Source organism: Elephas maximus, chromosome 3 (assembly GCF_024166365.1).
Source record: "Elephas maximus indicus isolate mEleMax1 chromosome 3, mEleMax1 primary haplotype, whole genome shotgun sequence".
Taxonomy (NCBI): domain Eukaryota; kingdom Metazoa; phylum Chordata; class Mammalia; order Proboscidea; family Elephantidae; genus Elephas; species Elephas maximus.
In genome coordinates this window covers 165,891,105-165,904,386 of record NC_064821.1, presented here as the reverse complement: position 1 = coordinate 165,904,386, position 13,282 = coordinate 165,891,105, and the positions used below count along the sequence as shown (strand labels likewise).

At 39.3% G+C, this 13,282-nt stretch overlaps 1 protein-coding gene across 1 annotated transcript in view; it reads right to left on the bottom strand.

Moving 5' to 3' along the window:
• DENND2C (DENN domain containing 2C) overlaps nt 1–13,196 on the bottom strand; it is a 96,001-nt gene extending 82,805 nt beyond the window's left edge. Inside the window, exon 1 of the mRNA XM_049880016.1 lies at nt 13,082–13,196. The gene's annotated coding sequence lies outside the window, so the exon portion shown is untranslated. The remainder of the gene's footprint in view (nt 1–13,081) is intronic.
• Nucleotides 13,197–13,282: the final 86 nt, after the last annotated feature.

Here is a 13,282-nt window from a genome sequence, read left to right as displayed (position 1 = left end):
ACTTGCCAAAACCAAAGATAAAGAGAGAATTTTATGAGTGGCTAGGGATAAAAGAAAAGTCACCTACAAAGGAGAGTCAATAAGACTAAGCTCTGAGTACTCAGCAGAACACATGCAGGCAAGAAGGCAATGGGGCAACATACATAAAGCCTTAAAGGAAGAATATTGTCAGCCAAGAATTATATATCCAGCAAAACTGTCTCTCAAATATGAAGGCAAAATTAGGACATTTCCAGATTAAAAGAAGTTTAGGAAATTTGTAAAACCAAACCAAAATTACAAGAAATACTAAAGGGAGTCCTTCAGTTAGAAAATCAATAACATCAGATAACAACCCAAGACTAGAACATAGGACAGAACAACCAGATATCAACCCAGATAGGGAAGTCACAAAAATAAAGCTAAAACGCTCAAAACAGGGAAACAGAGACATCATTATGTAAAAGATGACAACATTAAAACAAAAAAAAGAGGGACTAAAAAATGTAGTCATAGATCTTTCATATGGAGAGGAAGTCAAGGGGATATAAAGAAATAAAAGATGGGTTTAAACTTAGAAAAACAGGGGTAAATATCAAGGTAACCACAAAGGAAACTAACAATCCTACACATCAAAATAAAATACAAGAAAAAAAAAATAAAAACTCTTGTAATACAAAATCAAAGCAATGAAAAAGAAGAAAAGAAATCACATAAAGAAAAACGACTCGGCACAGAAAATTAAATGAAAAAAAGAAACTGTCAACAACACAAAAAAAGACATCAAAATGACAGCACTAAACTCATACCTATCAATAATTACGTTGAATGTAAATGGACTAAATGCACCAATAAAGAGACAGAGAGTGGCAGAATGGATAAAAAAACATGATCCGTCTACATGCTGTCCAAAAGAGACACACCTTAAAGACACAAACAAACTAAAAAACTCACATGATGGAAAAAATTATATCAAGCAAACAATAATCAAAAAGAGCAGGAGTGGCAATATTAATCTCTGACAAAATAGACTTTAAAGTAAAATCCACCACAAAGGATTAAGAAAGACACTATATAATGATTAAAGGGTCAATACACCATGAGGACATAACCATAATAAATATTTATGCACCCAACGACAGGGCTCCAAAATACATAAAACAAACTCTAACAGTATTGAAGAGAGACAGACAGCTCCACAATAATAGTAGGAGACTTCAACACACCACTTTCGGTGAAGGACAGAATATCCAGAAAGAAGCTCAATAAGGACACAGAAGATCTAAATGCCACAATCAACTAAACTAACCTCATAGTCGTATACAGAACACTCTACCCAAGAGCAGCCAAGTATACTCTCTTTTCCAAAGCACAGGGAACTTCTCTAGAATAGACCACATAATAGGCCACAAAGCAAGCGTTAACAGTATCCAAAGCATCGAAATATTACAAAGCATCTTTTCTGATCATAAAGCCCTAAGAGTAGAAATCAGTAACAGAAAAGGCAAGGAAAAAAAAAAAAATCAAATACATAGAAACTGAACAACACTGCTCAAAAACTACTGGGTTATAGAAGAAATTAAGGATGGACTAAAGAGATTCATAGACTTAAATGAGAATGAAAACACATCATACCAGAACCTTTGGGACACAGCAAAAGCAGTGCTCAGAGGTCAATTTACTGCAATAAATGCACACATCCAAAAAGAAGAAAGGGCCAAAATCAAAGAATTATCCCTAAAACTCCAACAAATAGAAAGAGAGCAGCAAAAGATGCCCTCAGGCACCAGAAGAAAGCAAATAATAAAAATTAGAGAAGAATTAAGTGAAAGAGAACAGAAAAATAATTGAAAGTTAACAAGACCAAAAACTAGTTCTTTGAAAAGATCAACAAAAGTGATAAACCATTGGCCAAACTGACAAAAGAAAAACAGGAGAGGAGGCAAATGACCCAAATAAGAAATGAGATGAGCGGTATCACAACAGACCCAACTGAAATTAAAAAATCGTAACGAATACTATGAAAAATTGTACCCTAACAATTTGAAAACCTTGCTCATGGATAGGAAGACACAACAATGCAAAAATGTCAATTCTCCCCAAAGCGATCTACAGATACAATACAATCCTGATCCAAATTTCTAGAAACTCACTACCTACCTTAACTAACAAACAGAGGTAGAACAACTAAATAAACCTGTAACAAAAGAAGAGATTAAAATGGTAACTTAAAAACTCCCAGAAAAAAAAAAAAGCCCTGCCCCTGACAGCATCACTGGAGAATTCTACCAAACTTTCAGAGAAAAGTTAACACCACTACTACTAAAGGTGTTTCAGAGCATAGAAAAGGATGGAATACTCCTAAACTCATTCTACAAAGCCAGCATAGCCCTGACACCAAAACCAGTAAGGACACCATAAAAAAGACAATTACAGATCAATAACTCCCATGAACTTAGACGCAAAAATCCTCAACAAAATTCTAGCCAATAGAATTCAACAACATATCAAAAAAATAACTCACCATGACCAAGTGAGATTCATACCAGGTGTGCAGAGATGGTTTAACATTAGAAAAATAATCAATGTAATCCATCACATAAATAAAACAAATGACAAGAACCACATAATCCTCTCAACTGACACAGAAAAGGCATTTGACAAAGTTCAACACCCATTCACGATAAAAACTCCCGGCAAGATAGGCATAGAAGGGATATTCCTCAACATAATAAAGGGAATTCATACAAAGCCAACAGCCAACATCATCCTAAATGGAGAGAGTCTGAAAGCACTCCCCTTGAGAAGAGGAACCAGACAATGATGCCCTTTATCACCACTCTTATTCACCATTGTGCTGGAGGTCCTAGCCAAAGCAATGAGGCTAGAAAAAGATATAAAGAGCATCCAAATTGGTAAGGAAGAAGAAAAGTATCCCTATTTGCAGATGATATGATCTTATACACAGAAAACCCTAAAGAATCCACAAGAAAACCACCGGAACTAATAGAAGATCTCAGCAAAGTATCAGGATACAAGATAAACACACAAAAATCAGTTGGACTCCTCTATACCCACAAAGAGAACTTTAAAGAGGAGATCACCAAATCAATAACATTTACAACAGCCACCAAGAAGATATTTAGGAATAAATCTAACCAGAGATGTAAAAGACCTATGCAAATAGAACTATAAGACACTACTCCAAGAAACCAAAAGAGACCCACAAAGGTGAAAAAACATACCTTGCTCATGGATAGGAAGACACAACAATGCAAAAATGTCAATTCTCCCCAAAGCGATCTACAGATACAATACAATCCTGATCCAAATTTCAACAATATTTTTTAATGAGATGGAGAAACAAATCGCCAGTTTCATTTGGAAAGGGAAGAGGCCCCAGATAAGCAAAGCATTACTGAAGAAGAAGAACAAAGTGGGAGGCCTCACACTACCTGATTTTAGAACCTATTATACTGCCACAGTAGTCAAAACAGCCTGGTACTGGTACAACAACAGATACATAGAACAATGGAACAGAATTGAGAATCCAGACATAAATTCTTACACCTATGAGCAGCTGATATTTGACAAAGGTCCAAAGTCCATTAAATGGGGGAAAGGACAGTCTCTTTAACAAGTGGTGCTAGCATAACTAGATACCCATCTGCAAAAAAAAAGAAACAAGATCCATACCTCACACCATGCACAAAAACTAATTAAAAATGGACCAAAGACCTAAATATAAAATCTAGAATGATAAAAATCACGGAAGAAAAAATAGGGACAGCATTAGGGGCCCTAATACATGGCATAAACAGAATATAAAACATTACTAACAATGCACAAACACCAGAAGAGAAACTAGGTAACTGGGAGCTCCTAAAAATCAAACACTTACGCTTATCAAGAGACTTCACCAAAAGAGTAAAAAGACAACCTACAGACTGGGAAAAAATTTCTGTCTGTGACATATCCATTCAGAGTCTAATCTCTAAAATCTACAAGATACTTCAAAGCCTCAACAACAAAAAGACAAATAATCCAATTAAAAAATGGGCAAAGGATATAAACAGACATACCTTGCTCATGGATAGGAAGACTCAACAATGCAAAAATGTCAATTCTCCCCAAAGCGATCTACAGATACAATCCAATCCTGATCCAAATTTCAACGATATTTTTTAATGAGATGGAGAAACAAATCACCAATTTCATTTGCTCAAGATCATGAGTCGTTAGAGAAGTGCAAATGAAAACTGCAATGAGATACTATTTCACCCCAACAAGGCTAGCACTGATCCAAAAAACACAAAATAATGAACGTTAGAGAGGTTGTGGAGAGACTGGAACACTTACACACTGCTGGTGGGAATGTGAAATGGTACAACCACTTTGGAAATTGATTTGGCACTTCCTTAAAAAGCTAGAAATAGGAGTACCAGACAATCCAGCAATCCCACTCCTTGGAACACATGCTAGAGAAATAAGAGCCGTCACAGGAATAGATACATGCACACCCATGTTCACTGCAGCACTGTTCACAATAGCAAAAACATGGAAACGACCTACGTGCCCATCAACGGATGAACGGATAAACAAATTATGATATATTTACATAAGCAACAATAAAGAACAATGACGAATCCGAGAAACATAACACTGATGAATCTGGAAGGCATGCTCAATGACATTAGTCAGTCGCAAAAAGACAAATATTGTATGAGACCACTATTATAAGAACTCAAGAAAAAGTTTAAACACAGAAGAAAACATTCTTTGATGGTTACAAGGGTGGGGAGGGAGGGAGAGAGGTATTCACTAACTAGATAGTAGACAAAAATTATCTTAGGTGAAGGGAAAAAGAACACATAACACAGAAGAAGTCAGCACAACTGGGCTAAACCAGAAGCTAAGAAGCTTCCTGAATACAACCAAACACTTCAAGGGACAGAGTAGCTGGGGCTGGGGTCTAGGGACCATGGTTTCAGGGGACAACCACGTCAAATGGCGTAACAAAGGTTATTAAGAAAAGGCTCTGCATTCCACTTTGGTGGGTGGCATCTGGGGTCTTAAAAGCTAGCGAGTGGCCATCTAAGATGCATCAATGGGTCCCAACGCACCTGGAGCAAAAGAGAATGAAGAACACCAAAGACACAAGGAAAACATTAGCCCAAGAAACAAAAAGAGCCACATAAACCAGAGACTCCATCAGCCTGAGACCAGAAGAACTAGATGGTGCCCAGCTACCACCAATGACAGCCCTGACAGGGAACACAACAGAGAGCCCCTGACGGAGTTGGAAAAAGGTGGGGTGTAGAACTCAAATTCTAGTAAAAAGATCAGGCTTAGTGGTTTGACTGAGAGTGGAGGAACCCCAGACGACATGACCCCTAGGCCCTTTGTTAACCCAGAACTAAAACCATTCCCGAAGCCAACTCTTCAGAAAAAGATTGGACTGGACTGTAAAACATAAATGACACTTGTAAAGAGTGTGCTTCTTAGTATAAGTAGATACAGGAGACTAAATGGGCGGCTCCTGCCCGGAGGTGAGATGAGAAGGCAGAAAGGGACAGGAGCTGGTTGAATGGACATGGGAAATCTGGGGTGGAAAAGAGGAGTGTGCTGACATATTACAGGAACAGCAACTAGGGTCACATAACAATGTGTGTATAAATTTTTGTACGAGAAACTAACTTGAGCCGTAAACTTTCATTTAAAGCACAGTTAAAAAAAAAAAAAATACTTGGTTGAATGTCTCATCATTTTTGCAGATCAAATTTTCCCACACTTGGCTTGACCAAAAAAGATCGGTGTATGGAACACACCAGTTGCTCTGTGGGAGAAAAGATATGGCAGTCTGCTTTCGTAAAGATTTACAGCCTTGGAAACTCTATGGGGCAGTTCTACTCTGTCCTGTAGGGTCACTAAGAGTCAGAATCAACAGCAGCAGGTCTGGTTTGGTTTTGGTTTCTGCTTGATTGTAAGTTACGTTAACATCAACTAACTATCCAATGATGACCATCTCATTATGGTTGTGATCAAACTGACCATCACTCTAATTCTCATAATTTTCCTCTTTTGTTCCATGATACCCAACAGTTAAAACAGGGACCAAGGTAAAGGGGGTTTGCAGTGAATATTGTTGGGGAGTAGACTGTCTCACTTCCTCCCAGCAAGCCCTATCAGTATCAGCCTTAATCGACCCTTATTAATCAGAATATAAGAGTACAGATAAATATTTAAATACAAATTATGTTTCAGATGGCTAAGTGACTAATTTAAACATATCCTGGACAGCTGGAGTGGGTTTATTTATTTTACTCCAATGGAAAAAAAGAGGAAATCCCTTTTAAGTAGCAGCAAGAACACACACACACACCAATCTGTCCTAAATTTTCAATACACACATGGAAAAAAATCCACAAAGATGCCATTGCCATGAATTAAAACTTCAAGGGAAAACAATAATTTCCTTCCATGCCCTCTGTTGTCCCTGCCCTCTAAGTTAGAAAAAAAGAGCATAAATAATAACCTTTAAGTAATACAAAGGGATTAATATTGCCTGTGAACCGAATGCTAAAACTTCTATTTTCAGGCTGCTAACCAGGAGTCTAAGAATTATATACAGAAAAAATAACCTTGAATCTTCTCCTCAAAAATAGGCAACAGAAACATCATGAGGTAGCTAGACGTGAAAAAGTAAACAAATCCTTTAAATTTTTTCCCTCTCTTATCTCTCCATCATTTACTTAACCCTTTGATCTCATAATCTGCTATAATGTCTATGAAGTAAAGAAAAAGTTCATGCTTCCTTGTCCTTAGGACAGAAATTATTCATTCAAGTCAAAGAGGAAAAGGACAAAAGATCCCCATCCTGTCCAACCCTCTGGGAACCAGTGCAGGATTCACATCTTGGTCTTTTATTTCACCCAGGTTCCTATGTCCCCACTTCCCTAGAGGCAAAGAGATCACTGTTTAACTGGTTGAGTAAAGAGTCTATTTTCAAATATATTTTTGACTCTGATACTGTACAAATTGATTTATTTCTCTTTACCTCAGGTTCCAAACCAGTAAGAGTGTTTTTCACTTATATGAGAAATGGAGGAAGAAGGAAAATGTTTTCCGATGTTTTAAAAAACATATTAAAACTCAGAAACAGGGTGTATAACTTTGAAGAACCCGGATCTTTTTTTTTTTTTAACTAAAAGTACAAATCCAAGAACTTCGAAGAACACATTTGATGACAGTGTCGGAACTATGGCCCACAGGCCAAATCTGGCCCACCTCCTGTTTTTGTATGGCCTCTGAGCTACAAGTAGTTTTTACATTTTTAATTGGTTGGAAAATAATAATAATAATAATGTTTCATGATGTGGATACTTAAAGCTTTATTAGAACACAGCTCATGCTCGTTTTTTTTTGGCAGAACTGGGGAGATATAACAGAGACTGTGTAACCCACAAACCTAAATTATTTACTATCTAGCCCTTTACACAAAAAGTTCGGTTCACCAACTCCTCTCTTAGAAGACCATACATACACTTACTCTAATGATACTACAAATGTGGAAAAATTTTTTGAAAATGCCTTCAAAGCCATAATACATTTTTCTGAATCACCCCAGTGGTGGCAAATTTTCATCCTTTAAAGATGAATGATTTTTGGAAACAGCTAAACCGTTTGGAATCAAGACTGAAAAAGGTTAGCCGTCAAAATGAATCAACCAGCAAATATTTATTGATAGTCTAAATCCATAGAAGACAAAGTTCTGTTTTTTTAAGTACTATCTCTGACAAAAGCTAAGAATCAAGCAGAGGGATAGTTACATCTTCTAATAGCTTGATTCAAGGTAAACAGGTTACGTATGCCATGGAAACAGGAAGTACAGATGAGAAAAAATAATTCTATGATAAAGTTAGAAGATCTAATTTCTTTCATGGTCATAAATTTGCTATAAAGTATTTTACCAAGAAGAACTCCAGTGATGCTTTGGGCAATACACTTTGGAATAAATTACTCCCAAATAAAATTTTAAGAGAACAGGATTCATATGGATGTAAACATTGCTTAACCTTTAGTTAAAATTCATTGTATTGCTTGATAATCACAATTTATAAGACAGGATTAGTAAACAGAAAAAAAAAAAAAAAGTTAGAAGATCTCTCCCATTTTTACAAACCAAATAATTTATCCTCAGCCTGATTCTAATTCTACATGCTCTCCCTGCGCAATTTCACCTGCTCTTAAGGATTCAATTACCACTTACTGGCTAATTCAGAAAAATGAATCACCAGTCTCAGTCTGGCTTCTGGGCTCTGGATTCCCTCTTGATAGCTCCACATGGAATGTTTCGCAGGCTCCCCAAACTCAACATGTTCAAAATTGAAATGATTATCTTCCCTGTACTTTAAAAAATAAGTTCTTCTATCCACACAGTTGCCCAAGCTAAGCAACTAAGTCATTTTTTACTTCTTTATTCACCCTTCCCAGCCAATCAATTTTTAAACCCTGTAAATCCTCCATCTTCACAATCTGTCTTCCCCTCTCCATCCCTATTACAGTTTTCCTGCTCCAGGCCCTTATCCTCTCTTATCTGGCCTATTTCAATAGCAATAGCCTCTTAATTTATCCTCCTACCCTTTGCTTCTCTCCATACAATCTAGCCTCTATACCATGCCTGCTGCCATGTTATCTTTCCTAATTACTTAAAATTCTTCACTGCTTCTCCATTGTTTTTAGAATGAAGTCCAAAGTCCTTAGCATGATATAGGAGGCTCTTCACCACCTGGCACCAGCATACTTTATTTTCTTCCTTTTTCTGAATTAAAACCTTGAGCTTACCTAGATCTCTATCTTGTTTCATAATATATCCTGTACTTAAAAGTATTAAAAGTGCCTTTAACACCATAATCTATAGGGAAAGATTTTGTCAAACTGGATTAATCACTCACTTCATTATTCAAATGAGAGGAAATGAAACCCCACACTTCTCAACAAACCAACCTTTGCAATTTTCTTTTCTACCTTATCTCCAGTCCCCATGCTTCTTAGTCCAACCACCCATCTCTGCACACCCTGACCTCTAATAATATTGGACTACAAGATATTCTGCAAACATACCACATACTTTCACATATCCCTGGTTTTCATCTGTATCTTTGGTTCTCATTCCCAACCTAGCAAACTCCTATTCATCCTTCAAAGCCCAATTGACATATGGTATCTTCTCTCTATAGGATTCCCTGTATGGCCCAAACAGTTATGCACTCAACTACTAGTCAAAAGGTTGGTGGTTTGCATTCACCCAGAGGCAACCTGGAAGACAGGCCTGGCAATCTACTTCTGAAAGATCACAGCCTTGAAAGCCCTAAGGAGCACAGTTCTACTCTGACACACATGTGGATGCCATGAATCAGAATCTACTGGACAATACTAACAACAACAACACCTTCTCTCTAATCCCCCTGCCTCTGACATGCAGAATTATTTTCCCTCATCAGCATTCCCAATGAACTCTATACCTCTGTGTAGCTCTTACTACACCGTATTATAGAGATTTGTTTACATGTCTGATTATAAGCTTCTTGAAGGTTCAAACTCATTGCTGTTGAGTTGATTCCAACTCATAGTGACCCTATAGGACAGAGCAGAACTGCCCCACAGGATTTCCAAGGAGTGGCTGGTGGATTAGAACTGCCGACTTTTTGTTTAGCAGCTGAGCCATTAACCACTGCACCACCAGGGCTCCATCTTGAAGGTAGGGAAGCATTTTCTTTTCTTGAACCTAACATTTAAGTTGTGGTCTGAGGACATACTTTTTTAAAAACAGGTTACACGTATTAAAAAATAATCACCTCTTACACTGTTAAGATAATGCCATAATTGTAGTAACTCAGTGACTGAAAGCTTAAGAATAAAAAGGAACCCACCAGGGCAAAAATACTTTCACACACAAAGTATAATTAAATTGTTGCTTGAACATGTCTTCATCTTGAAATACCAGTTTCTTTTCTCTTTTTTCCTTTTGAAAGAGTTATTTACAGAACTCTCTTGTACATAACCACTGGATTTTATTTGGATCTCTCTCACAGACTTTGAAAGTCAGTATAGTGCAGAGGTTAAGAGCATGGTCTTTGGAGCACGGTCTGGTTTGAATCCTAGCTCTACAACCTAGGCTGTTGGATCACACAAGTTACTCGACCTCTCCATGCCTGTCTATGAGAAGATCATAACAAGAGCATCCCTAATGGTGGTGATGTGAGAATTAAGTAAGCTCATACACAGAAAGAATTTAGAACAGTGGCTTGGACAGAGTTGCTGTTGTTAGATGCTGTCAATTTTCAACTCACAGCTACCCCATGTGACCGAGTAGAATTGTTTCATAGGGTTTTCTAGGCTGCAACTTTTTTGAGAGCAGATCGCCAGGTCCTTCTCCTGCAGAGTGGCTGGTGGGTTCAAACCGAGACCTTGCAGTTAGCAGCCGAGCACTTAACCACTGTCCCACCAGGGAGAGAGTAGACCCAAAACCAAACCTGTTACTCTCGAGTCAATTCCAACTCATAGCGACCCTATAGGACAGAGGAGAACACAGAGTTTCCAAGGAGCGCCTGGTGGATTCGAACTGCCGACATTCTGGTTAGCAGCTTGTAGCTCTTAACCACTATGCCACCAGGGTTTTCAGGGACACAGTAGGTCCCAATAAATGCTCATTAATGCTGCTGTTGCTATCATCAGCTTTTAAAAATATCTTTCTTGGCACTTATTTTAACCCGCTTGGTAGAGTGTAATCTTCTAGATGGAAGGAATTATATCCTGTTCGTATGTGAAAACGCTGTGGGTGCTAAAACTGTGCCTTGGAATATAAGTGTTCAATGGACAACATGAATTTAAGTTAATGTAAATTTAAAGCTGGAGACCACCAAGGTCAACAATTTTAAGTCACACAAAATTTATCGATGGAACACATGCTTAAACTTGGTGTTTTAAGTCAGTTTAAAAAAAAGACACCTTTCACTGAAGTGTTGAAATATCTTTAAATAAAACTTTTAATGCAACACAAAAACAATATTCACTAGGAAGTTTCCCTCTGCTCCTCCGTTTTATTTGATCTTGGTGTCCAGTGTTCTAAAATCCTTGCCTATAATAAAGAGTAGATGTTCCCGGGCGGTGCAAATGGTTAAGCACTCAACTACTAGCCAAAAGGTTGGTGGTTCGAACCCACCCAGGGGCGCCTCAGAAGACAGGCTCAGCGATCTGGTTCTGAAAGGTCACAGCCGCTACGAGTTGGAATCGACTGAATGGCAATGGACAACAACGAACAATACAAGACCCACTGTAGATCATTTAAAAGTAATATAATTTCCAGGTTTAGAAAGCTGTCTATTATGAGATCAGAAAAACTAACATTCTTCCTTTATTTCTACATTTAAAAAATCTACTGCCACATTCAACACACACACATATTACCCAGAAACCCAGTGCCATTGAGTCGATTCCGACTCATAAGACACATTAAAAAAAAAAAAAAAAGCCCAAAAGACACTACATTTCCTGGTGTCTGCCTAGGAAAGCATTTCTGAACATACCTACAAGTATCCCTAGTAAGTCTGCTAGTTACAAACTGCTATTTTCCCTTCTTTTAGTTCCCTTCTCCCCAAACTGCTTCGCACTTACACATTTACACACCCCCAGTAAAGAACCCAAATGCCTATAATAAAATACAAACATGGATAGATATTAATTTCATCTTGGAGGACTTAAATCTTCCTATAAGCAGCCCCTCAACTTAAAAAAAAAAAAAAAAGCCTTGATTTGAAACAATGCCCCAAGCCTACTTTTTACCAGGTATTCTAGACAACTATTTACCTATTGATTGGCAGCAAGTCTCACAATAAATGGTTCAATAACAATGCATACATAAAACGCGCAATTCCAGAAAATTTCATTCATCAGTTAGAAATGGACAATGCTGATTTAAAAAAAAAAGCTTAAACAATTTTATTTACCTATTGATTGGCAGCAAGTCTCACAATAAATGGTTCAATAACAATGCATACATAATACGTGCAATTTCAGAAAATTTCATTCATCAGTTAGAAATGGACAATACTGATTTAAAAAAAAAAAAGCTTAAACAACTGATTTCCACAGTAAAAAGAAACTTAAGACTATCTAAAACACTACAGATGAATCGCTAGCTTTAGGGTAAAGGTTTACTGAGTGCCTACTATGTGCCAGGCATATATGCATGCTGCAGGTGCATGGATCAACAACAATACCCAACATTAGTAGGGCTTTAAATCATTTCAGTTAACTCTCAGAATACCCAGAAGCATAAGCATCCCACTTTAACAGTTAAGGAAATGAAGGCCCAGAAAAGTTAAATAATTTGACCGAGATAATCCCATCTGGTGAGTCCTGATCGAGACTTGGTCTTTTGACTCATAAATTAATCATCTTCTGCTGTACTAAACGCCCCCTCCAAACAAAAAAAACTCTTAGGTGTTCCACTGTCACATTCTTAAAATAAACCCTACTTGACGACTGCCAGTATCGTGCCCTATCAGATTCTGTTAAGAATCAACGCTCAAAAAAGCAAAAACTTTTTTTAAAAAAGCCCATCGCCTCAGCATGTCGACGTTCAACCTCGCAGGCTAATCCTAGCGAACGCAGCGCGTTTCCTTCTGGATGTTGAGCGCTCCCACTCTCTCCCCCGAGCTCACCGGGCACCGGGCACCGGGCACCTACCATAGCGCGGCGGGGCCGAGGGTCCCCCGAGGGGCGACCGCCCGCCCAGGAGCGTGGGCCCCCGAGGTGTGCGGCGAGGAGACTCTGCCCCTGGCTCCGCCACAACGCGCGCGGCCGACGAACAGGGCCCCCAAAACCTGGCGTCCAAGAAGCGCCGGGGAGTCCCTTCGGACCGGGGAGGTGGTAGGCAACGGGGTCCGGGCCGACACCTCCGCCAGCCCAGTTCGCCGCAGCCAGTTACCTCCCCGCCCGCGGGCGGCGGCGGGCGGCCCCGTCCCGGTGCCCAGCGGGCCACACCAACTGCCCGGAGCGACCCAAGCCCCTTGCGGCCCCGGATCAGCCCAGCTCCTACCTGCCCTGGGCTTCGACGCCGTCTCCGCGGCCCCGCCGCTCGGCTCGCGCCCTCCTCCGCAGGGGCGCCAGGTCTCGCTGGCCAACTCCGGGTCTGCTCCGTCCCACCCCCGCAGGGCCCGACCGCAGGCTCCGCCTCGCCGGGCTCCAGCCCCACCCGGGCCAGCAAAGTCCGGTTCTTATTGGCTCCCGTTCCCACCCT